A 10,812-nucleotide genomic window follows, 5' to 3' on the forward strand; every position below is an offset into this window, starting at 1 on the left:
CGAATCCGATCCGACTAAAGTGGGAGAGACTGGCACCCGCTAGCCACCTTATGCAAGTGCATGTCATTCGGTGGAACCTGTCTCACGTAAGTGTATGTGTAAGGTCGGTCCGGGCCGCTTCATCCCACAATGCCACCGAATCAAGATTGGACTAGTAACGGTAAGAATATTGAACAAAATCAACGCCCACAACTACTTTGTGTTCTACTCGTGCAAAGAATCTACGCAATAGACCTGGCTCATGATGCCACTGTTGGGAAACGTAGCAGAAATTCAAAATTTCCTACGAGTCACCAAGATCTATCTATGGAGAGACTAGCAGCGAGAGAGAGGGGAGTGCATCTACATACCCTTGTAGATCGCTAAGCGGAAGCGTTCAAGAGAACGGGGTTGAAGGAGTCGTACTCGTCGTGATCCAAATCACCAGAGATCCTAGTGTCGAACGGACGGCACCTCCGCGTTCAACACACGTGCAGCCCGGTGACGTCTCCCATGCCTTGATCCAGCAAGGAGAGAGGGAGAGGTTGAGGAAGACTCCGTCCAACAGCAGCACAACAGCGTGGTGGTGAAGGAGGAGCGTGGCAATCTTGCAGGGCTTCGCCAAGCACCGCGGGAGACAAGGAGAAAGAGAGGTAGGGCTGCGCCAGGGAGAGGTTGAAACTCTTGTGTATGGCAGCCCCAGAACCTCAAGTATATATAGGGGAGAGGGAAGGGGGTGCGCCCCCTCTAGGGTTCCCACCCCAAGGGGTGCGGCAGCCCCAAACCCATCTAGGGTGGCGGCCAAGGGGGGAGAGGGGGAAACTTGCCTCCCAAGCAAGGTGGAGGAGCCCCCTCCCCAAACCCTAGGCGCCTTGGGCCCTTGTGGGGGGGCGCACCAACCCACCTGGGGCTGGTCCCCTCCCACACTTGGCCCATGCAGCCCTCTGAGGCCGGTGGCCCCACTTGGTGGACCCCCGAGACCCTCCCGGTGGTCCCGGTACATTACCGATAACACCCGAAACTTTTCCGGTGACCAAAACAGGACTTCCATATATAAATCTTTACCTCCGAACCATTCCGGAACTCCTCGTGATGTCCGGGACTCCAAACAACATTCGGTAACCACGTATATCTATTCCCTATAACCCTAGCGTCATCGAACCTTAAGTGTGTAGACCCTACGGGTTCGGGAACCATGCAGACATGACCGAGACGTTCTCCGGTCAGTAACCAACAGCGGGATCTGGATACCCATGTTGGCTCCCACATGTTCCACGATGATCTCATTGGATGAACCACGATGTCAAGGACTCAATCAATCCCGTATACAATTCCCTTTGTCTAGCGGTATTGTACTTGCCCGAGATTCGATCGTCGGTATGCCGATACCTTATTCAATCTCGTTACCAGCAAGTCTCTTTAATCGTTCCGTAACACATGATACCATGATCAACCCCTTGGTCACATTGTGCACATTATGATGATGTCCTACCGAGTGGGCCCAGAGATACCTCTCCGTCAACCGGAGTGACAAATCCCAGTCTCAATTCGTGCCAACCCAACAGACACTTTCGGAGATACCTGTAGTGCACCTTTATAGCCACCCAGTTACGTTGTGACGTTTGGTACACCCAAAGCATTCCTACAGTATCCAGGAGTTGCACAATCTCATGGTCTAAGGAAATGATACTTGACATTAGAAAAGCTTTAGCATACGAACTACACGATCTTTGTGCTAGGCTTAGGATTGGGTCTTGTCCATCACATCATTCTCCTAATGATGTGATCCCGTTATCAACGACATCCAATGTCCATGGTCAGGAAACCGTAAGCATCTATTGATCAACGAGCTAGTCAATTAGAGGCTTACTAGGGAGATGGTGTTGTCTATGTACCCACACATGTATCTGAGTTTCCTATCAATACAATTATAGCATGGATAATAAACGATTATCATGAACAAGGAAATATAATAATAATAACTAATTTATTATTGCCTCTAGGGCATATTTCCAACAGGTCGGCCCTCTCTTAGGCGCGCGCCATAGGGGAGTCCTACTCCCACCGGGAGTAGAATTCCCCCCCCCCTTCCAAGTTGGAGTAGGAGAGGTAGGAAAGAGGAGGGAGAGAAGAAGGAAAGGGGGCCCAGCGCCCTCACCCAATTCGGATTGGACTTGGGGGGCGCGCCCCTTCCCAGGCTTCCTCCTCCTCTATTCCACTAAGGCCCAATAAGGCCCATACACTTACCGGGGGGTTCCGGTAACCTCCCGGTACTCTGGTAAAATCCCGATTTCACTCGGAACCATTCCGAAGTCCAAATATAGTCGTCCAATATATCGATCTTTATTTCTCGACCATTTCGAGACTCCTCATCATGTCCATGATCATATCCGGGACTCCGAACTACCTTCGGTACATCAAAACACATAAACTCATAATACCGATCGTCACCGAACGTTAAGTGTGCGGACCCTACGTGTTCGAGAACTATGTAGACATGACCAAGACACGTCTCCGGTCAATAACCAATAGTGGAACATGGATGCTCATATCGGCTCCTACATATTCTACGAAGATCTTTATCGGTCAAACCACATAACAACATACGTTGTTCCCTTTGTCATCGGCATGTTACTTGCTCGAGATTCGATCGTCGGTATCTCAATACCTAGCTCAATCTCATTACCGGCAAGTCTCTTTACTCGTTCCGTAATGCATCATCCCGCAACTAACTCATTAGTCACATTGCTTGCAAGGCTTATAGTGATGTGCATTACCGAGAGGGCCCAGAGATACCTCTCTGACAATCGGAGTGACAAATCCTAATCTCGATCTATGCCAACTCAACAAATACCATCGAAAACACCTGTAGAGCACCTCTATAATCACCCAGTTACGTTGTGACGTTTGGTAGCACACAAAGTGTTCCTCCGGTAATTGGGAGTTGCATAATCTCATAGTCATAGGAATATGTATAAGTTATGAAGAAAGCAATAACAGTAAACTAAAACGATCAAGTACTAAGCTAATGGAATGGGTCAAGTCAATCACATCATTCTCCTAATGATGTGATCCCGTTTATCAAATGATAACTCATGCCTATGGTTAGGAAACCTTAACCATCTTTGATCAACGAGCTAGTGAAGTAGAGGCATACTAGTGACACTCTATTGTCTATGTATTCACACATGTATTATGTTTCCGTTAATACAATTCTAGCATGAATAATAAACATTTATCATGAAATAAGGAAATAAATAATAACTTTATTATTGCCTCTAGGGCATATTTCCTTCAATATTTGATATACATGTTATTGATGTGTACCTTACTAATGCTCGTAGTAGCGCCTGGGTATTTGATACTGGTTCTGTTGCTCATATTTGCAACTCAAAACAGGGGCTATGGATTAAACGAAGATTGGCTAAGGATGAGGTGACGATGCGCGTGGGAAATGGTTCCAAGGTCGATGTGATCACCGTCGGCACGCTACCTCTACATCTACCATCGGGATTAGTTTTAGACCTGAATAATTGTTATTTGGTACTAGCGTTGAGCATGAACATTATATCTGGATCTTGTTTGATGCGAGACGTTATTCATTTAAATCAGAGAATAATGGTTGTTCTATTTATATGAGTAATATCTTTTATGGTCATGCACCCTTACTGAGTGGTCTATTTTTGTTGAATCTCGATAGTGATGATACACATATTCATAATATTGAAGCCAAAAGATGCAAACTTGATAATGATAGTGCAACTTATTTGTGGCACTGCTGTTTGGGTCATATCGGTGTAAAACGCATGAAGAAACTCCATGCTGATGGACTTTTGGAATCACTTGACTATGAATCAATTGGTGCTTGTGAACCGTGCCTTATGGGCAAGATGACTAAAACTCCGTTCTCCGGAACAATGGAATGAGCTACTGACTTGTTGGAAATAATACATACCGATGTATGCGGTCCAATGAGTGTTGAGGCTCGTGGCAGGTATCGTTATTTTCTTACCTTCACAAATGATTTGAGCAGATATGGTTATATCTACTTAATGAAACATAAGTCTGAAACATTTGAAAAGTTCAAAGAATTTCAGAGTGAAGTGGAAAATCATCGTACCAAGAAAATAAAGTTTCTACGATCCGATCATGGAGGAGAATATTTGAGTTACGAGTTTGGTCTTCATTTGAAACAACATGGGATAGTTTCACAACTAATGCCACCTGGAACACCAGAGAGAAATGGTGTGTCCAAACATCGTAACCGTACTTTATTAGATATGGCGCGATCTATGATGTCTCTTACTGATTTATCACTATCATTTTGGGGTTATGCTTTAGAGACGACTGCATTCACTTTAAATAGGGCACCATCAAAATCCATTGAAACGACACCTTATGAATTGTGGTTTGGCAAGAAACCAAAGTTTCCGTTTCTTAAAGTTTGGAGCTGCGATGCTTATGTGAAAAAACTTCAACCTGATAAGCTTGAACCCAAATCGGAGAAGTGCGTTTTCATAGGATACCCAAAGGAAACTATTGGGTGCACCTTCTATCACAGATCCGAAGGCAAGATATTCGTTGCTAAGAATGGATCCTTTCTAGAGAAGGAGTTTCTCTCGAAAGAAGTGTGAGTGGGAGGAAAGTAGAACTTGATGAGGTAATTGTACCTTCTCCCGAATTGGAAAGTAGTTCATCACAGAAATCAGTTTCAGTGATTCCTACACTAATTAGTGAAGAAGCTAATGATGATGATCATGAAAATTCAGATCAAGTTACTACCGAACCTCATAGGTCAACCAGAGTACGGTCCGGACCAGAGTGGTACGGTAATCCTGTTCTAGAAGTCATGTTACTAGACCATGATGAACCTACAAACTATGAGGAAACGATGATGAGCCCAGATTCCGTGAAATGGCTTGAGGCCATGAAATCTGAGATGGGATCCATGTATGAGATAAAAAGTGTGGACTTCGGTGGACTTGCCCAATGATCGGCAAGCCATAGAAAATAAATGGATCTTTAAGAAGAAGACCGACGCAGACAGTAACATTACTGTTTATAAAGCTCGACTTGTTGCGAAAGGTTTTCGACAAGTTCAAGGAGTTGACTACGATGAGACTTTCTCACCCGTAGCGATGCTTAAGTCTGTCTGAATCATATTAGCACTTGCTGCATTTTATGATTATGAAATTTGGTAGATGGATGTCAAAACTGCATTCCTGAATGGATTTCTGGAAGAGGAGTTGTATATGATACAACCAGAAGGTTTTGTCGATCCAAAGGGAGTTAACAAAGTGTGCAAGCTCCAGCAATCCATTTATGGACTGGTGCAAGCCTCTCGGAGTTGGAATAAATGCTTTGATAGTGTGATCAATGCATATGGTTTTATACAGACTTTTGGAGAAGCCTGTATTTACAAGAAAGTGAGTGGGAGCTCTGTAGCATTTCTATTACTATATGTGGATGACATATTGCTGATTGGAAATGATATAGAATTTCTGTATAGCATAAAGAGATATCTAAATAAGAGTTTTTCCATGAAAGACCTCGGTGAAGCTGCTTACATATAGGGCATCAAGATCTATAGAGATAGATCAAGATGCCTAATTGGACTTTCACAAAGCACATACCTTGATAAAGTTTTGAAGAAGTTCAAAATGGATCAGTCAAAGAAAGGGTTCTTGCCTGTGTTACAAGGTGTGAAGTTGAGTCAGACTCAATGCCCGACCACTACAGAATATAGAGAGAAAATGAAAGTCATTCCCTATGCTTTAGCCATAGGTTCTATCATGTATGCAATGTTGTGTACCAGAACTGATGTGTGCCTTGCTATAAGCATAGCAGGGTGGTACCAAAGTAATCCCGGAGTGGAGCACTGGACAGCGGTCAATAACATCCTGAAATACCTGAAAAGGACTAAGGATATGTTTCTCGTTTATGGAGGTGAAAAAGAGCTCATCGTAAATGGTTACGTCGATGCAAGCTTTGACACTGATCCAGATGACTCTAAGTCACAAACCGAGGATCTGTCAGTTGGTGCAGTTCCAAGCAGAGCGTCGTGGCGGGATCTACGTGTGAAGCGGAGTACATTGCTGCTTCAGAAGCAGCAAATGAAGGAGTTTGGATGAAAGAGTTCATATCCGATCTAGGTGTCATACCTAGTGCATCGGGTCCAATGAAAATATTTTGTGACAATACTGGTGCAATTACCTTGGCAAAGGAATCCAGATTTCACAAGAGAACCAAGCACATCAAGAGATGCTTCAATTCCATCCGTCATCAAGTGCCGGAAGGGGATATAGAGATTTGCAAGATGCATATGAATCTGAATGTTGCAGACCCGTTGACTAAGCCTCTTCCACGAGCAAAACATGATCAACACCAAAGCTCCATGGGTGTTAGAATCATTACTATGTAATCTAGATTATTGACTCTAGTGCAAGCGGGAGACTGAAGGAAATATGCCCTAGAGGCAATAATAAAATTATTATTTATTTCCTTAATTCATAATAAATGTTTATTATTCATGCTAGAATTGTATTAACCGGAAACATAGTACATGTGTGAATACATAGACAAAACATATTGTCCCTAGTATGCCTCTACTTGACGAGCTCATTAATCAAAGATGGTTATGTTTCCTAACCATTGACATGTGTTGTCATTTGATGAATGGGATCACATCATTAGGAGAATGATGTGATGGACATGACCCATCCGTTAGCTTAGTATTGTGATCGTTACAGTTTCATTGCTACTGCTTTCTTCATGACTTATACAAGTTCCTCAGACTATGAGATTATGCAACTCCCGAATACCGGAGGAACACTTTGTGTGCTACCAAACGTCACAACGTAAAAGGGTGATTATAAAGGTGCTCTACAAGTGTCTTCGAAGGTGTTTGTTGGGTTGGCATAGATCAAGATTATGATTTGTCACTCCGTGTTTCGGAGAGGTATCTCTGGGCCCTCTCGGTAATACCCATCACTATAAGCCTTGCAAGCAATGTGACCAATGAGTTAGTTGCGGGATAAAGTATTACAGAACAAGTAAAGAGACTTGCCGGTAACGAGATTGAACTAGGTATGATGATACCGACGATCGAATCTCGGGCAAGTAACATACCGATGACAAAGGGAACAACGTATGTTGTTATGCGGTTTGACCGATAAAGATCTTCGTAGAATATGTAGGAGCCAATATGAGCATCCAGGTTCCGCTATTGGTTATTGACCGGAGATGTGTCTCGGTCATGTCTACATAGTTCTTGAACCCGTAGGGTCCGCACGCTTAACGTTCGATGACGATTTGTATTACGAGTTATGTGATTTGATGACTGAAGTTTGTTTGGAGTCCTGGATGAGATCACGGACGTGACGAGGAGTCTCGAAATGGTCGAGAGGTAAAGATCGATATATTGGAAGGCTATATTCGGACATCCGAAAGGTTCCGAGTGATTCGGGTATTTTTCAGAGTACCGGTGAGTTACTGGAATTCACCGGGAGAAGTAATGGGCCTCATTGGGCTTTAGTGGAGAGAGGGGAGAAGGGCCAAGAGGTGTCGCACGCCTCCCCCCTGCCCAAACTGAATTGGACAAGGGGTGGGGGCGCAACCCCCCTTTCCTCTCTCCCTCTCTTTCCTTCACTCCTACTCCGAAATAGGAAAGGGAATCCTACTAGGACTTGGGAGTCCTAGTAGGACTCCCTATGCTTGGCGCGCCCCCTAGTTCGGCCGCCTCCTCCCTCCCTCCTTTATATAGGGGGAGGGGAGCACCCCAAGAACACACAAACTGATCTTTAACCGTGTGCGGTGCCCCCTCCACAGTTTTCCACCTCGGTCATATCGTCGTAGTGCTTAGGCGAAGCCCTGCGCCGGTAACTTCATCATCACCGTCATTACGTTGTCGTGCTGACGGAACTCTCCCTCAGCCTTAGCTAGATCTAGAGTTCGAGGGACGTCACCGAGCTGAACGTGTGCAGATCGCGGAGGTGTCGTGCGTTCGGTACTTGATCGGTTGGATCGCGAAGACGTTCGACTACATCAACCGCGTTATTGAAACTCTTCCGCTTTCGGTCTACGAGGGTACGTGGACACACTCTTCCCTCTCGTTGCTATGCATCACCTAGATAGATCTTGCGTGATCGTAGGATTTTTTTTGAAATTACCGCGTTCCCCAACATCATCAATTCAATTCATGTCATGTTTTGTTTGTCTTCGATCTCGCTGTGTTTAAGTTAAATATCTTCGTATTTGCATGCTTTGCATAATCACTTACTTCCTATGCATGTTCTATTTCATCGTGATGATTTAGCCGCTACTCTGATTTGCATGCATAGTGTAGTTTCACTTCTGTTTAGTTACTCCTCATGTTGTTATCCTTCAAATAACTCACTAATTTGAAGAATTTGATAAAAATCAACCATTCACCCCCCGGTCGACATCACACACTTTCAACATCTAATGTATGTGGGCCACTTCTCCATAGAGCTATCCAGACCAGTCGTGGTTGTTTGGGCTGGGATTGTGTACCTGGTCAGTGAATGAATGTAAAACGTGAATGTACACCAGAAAGTGTCCCAAACAGGGTCGTACGTCTCCCATCACTGCTTATGTACCCCGGTGTCCCACACATTATCAATTTATCATTTGTTTATCTCTTAGTTGGTCAGATTGGGATGTTTATCTCATATGTACACGCGGTAGGTAGTCTGACCTTGCGTGAGTAAATATCCTTTTGATTATACTCTCAAAAAGTGAAAAGCATGAGTTTTGAATCACATGTTCTGGTTTGCAATAGCCCCATGGTACACCACTAGCAGTGCTGCTTTGTGCAAATTAGTTTGCAAGTGGGCATAGATGAAGCTCTTGTTTGATGACAAGAAAAGTGCACAATTTAAGTAAACCAATTCTCACTAGCACAAATTATGTAAGTCGTACCATAATTATATAACTAGCCGACATGAGGTGTAAAGAGAGGATCTAGAAAACACTTTTTGTATGAAAATTATTGCTCATTATATATGTCATAGATACTCACATTGTTATATCCCTTTATTCTACTCGATCATTTCATGTGTTATGTTAGAGAAAAAACACGTGAAAAATGTTGGAACTAAAATGTTATCCTTTGTGAAACATTTTCACTTTTTGTATGTCTATTGAAGAAACAAAATGTTATCTTTTTTTATTAACTAGCCAATATGAGGTGCAAAGAGGGGATCTAAAAAATGATTTTTGTATAAAAACTACAGCTCATTATATATGTGTAAGAAAAGTCATTTTATTATAACTTCCTTTATTCTACTCAAACATTTTATGTGTTATGTTAGAAAAAATCCCACAATTCTTTATGGAAGAATTGCCACTTGTTGTATATGTCTACTGAAGAAGGAAAATGATATCCTTTAAAAAAATGTCGCTTGTTTCCTTTGTCTGAAAGAATTCCTGAAATCAAGTTTGAGCATTTAAGGCTTTGATGGATAATTATATTTTAGATAAGGTTATTTATTATAGGTCATTTGACTGTAGCAGCGACTTCATGGCACGGAAGAGTTGGCCCGTTAGCAACGAAATCATATAAATTTAGACAAGCATTATTTGTTATCATATTATTATGTTTCATCATTGTCCAATATATTGTTAGTTTACTCATTGTTTATATTTTCAAACATTTATATAATATCTTATCATTATTACAAAAAGTAGACGACCGCAACAATGTGGCCATTATGATCTAGTGAGGTCCTCTTAAAATCAGGGACCATGAGGTTAACCATTGAGTCTTCTATTCCTCTTCCCATAGATTCTCAAACATGTCCATTCAGGATCCAATTATCTCATCAAATGTTGTCATTCTTTCCATCGTACACTTGTCATGTGATTCCTTTTTCAACAATTCCAACCCACCGACAATAGCTTGCCACAATGCCGGCGGACAACGCGGGGAAACAGTGTCCAAAAGTGGCCATTGGGATAGTAAAAAACATATTTTATGTTCACAAGATAAGTGTATGAATGCTTTTAAAAATTTCAACCCCAAAACTCATCAAAATTCAAATAGAGATAAACAAGGAAGACAAATCCAACTATAAATAGTACTCCCATTTTTTCTTTTGTTTCTTTTGTGATATGCATTCATGTTTGAAGTGTCTTTTTATCTATGTAGAAACTTCGCAAAATGCAAAACCCCTTGTTTTCTAAAAAAAAGCAGAAACCCTTGCAAAGCCACGCCTTTTTACAAAAAAAAAGCAGAAACCCTTAGTTTACTCAAATTTATTTTCCTTGTTTACGTTTTCAAATATTTATATAATATCTTATCATTATTACAGAAAGTAGATGACCGCAACAAAGTGTGCCATTATGATCTGGTGAGGTCCTCTTAAAACTAGGAACTATGAGGTTGACCATTTGAGTCTTCTACTCCTCTTCCCAGAGATTCCCAAACCCGTATTTCCAGAATCCAATTATCTCATCAAATGTTGTCATTATTTCCATCGCACACTTGTCATATGATTCCTTTTTCATCAATTCCAACTCATGGACAATAGCTTGCCACGATGCCGGCGAACAACGCGGGAAAACAGTGTCCAAAAGTGGCCATTGGGGTAGTAAAAAAAATCATTATTTTTTATGTTCACAAGATAAGTGTATACAATGCTTTTAAATATTTCAACCCCAAACACATCAAAATACAAATAGAGATAAACAAGAAAGGCAAATCCAAATATAAATAGTACTCCCTTTTTTCTTTTGTCTTTTTGTGATATACATTCATGCTGGAATTGTCGTTTTATCTCTATGTAGAAACTTCGCAAAAAGCAGAAACCCTTG

The sequence above is a fragment of the Triticum dicoccoides genome, chromosome 1B (genome assembly GCF_002162155.2).
Source record: "Triticum dicoccoides isolate Atlit2015 ecotype Zavitan chromosome 1B, WEW_v2.0, whole genome shotgun sequence".
Taxonomy (NCBI): domain Eukaryota; kingdom Viridiplantae; phylum Streptophyta; class Magnoliopsida; order Poales; family Poaceae; genus Triticum; species Triticum dicoccoides.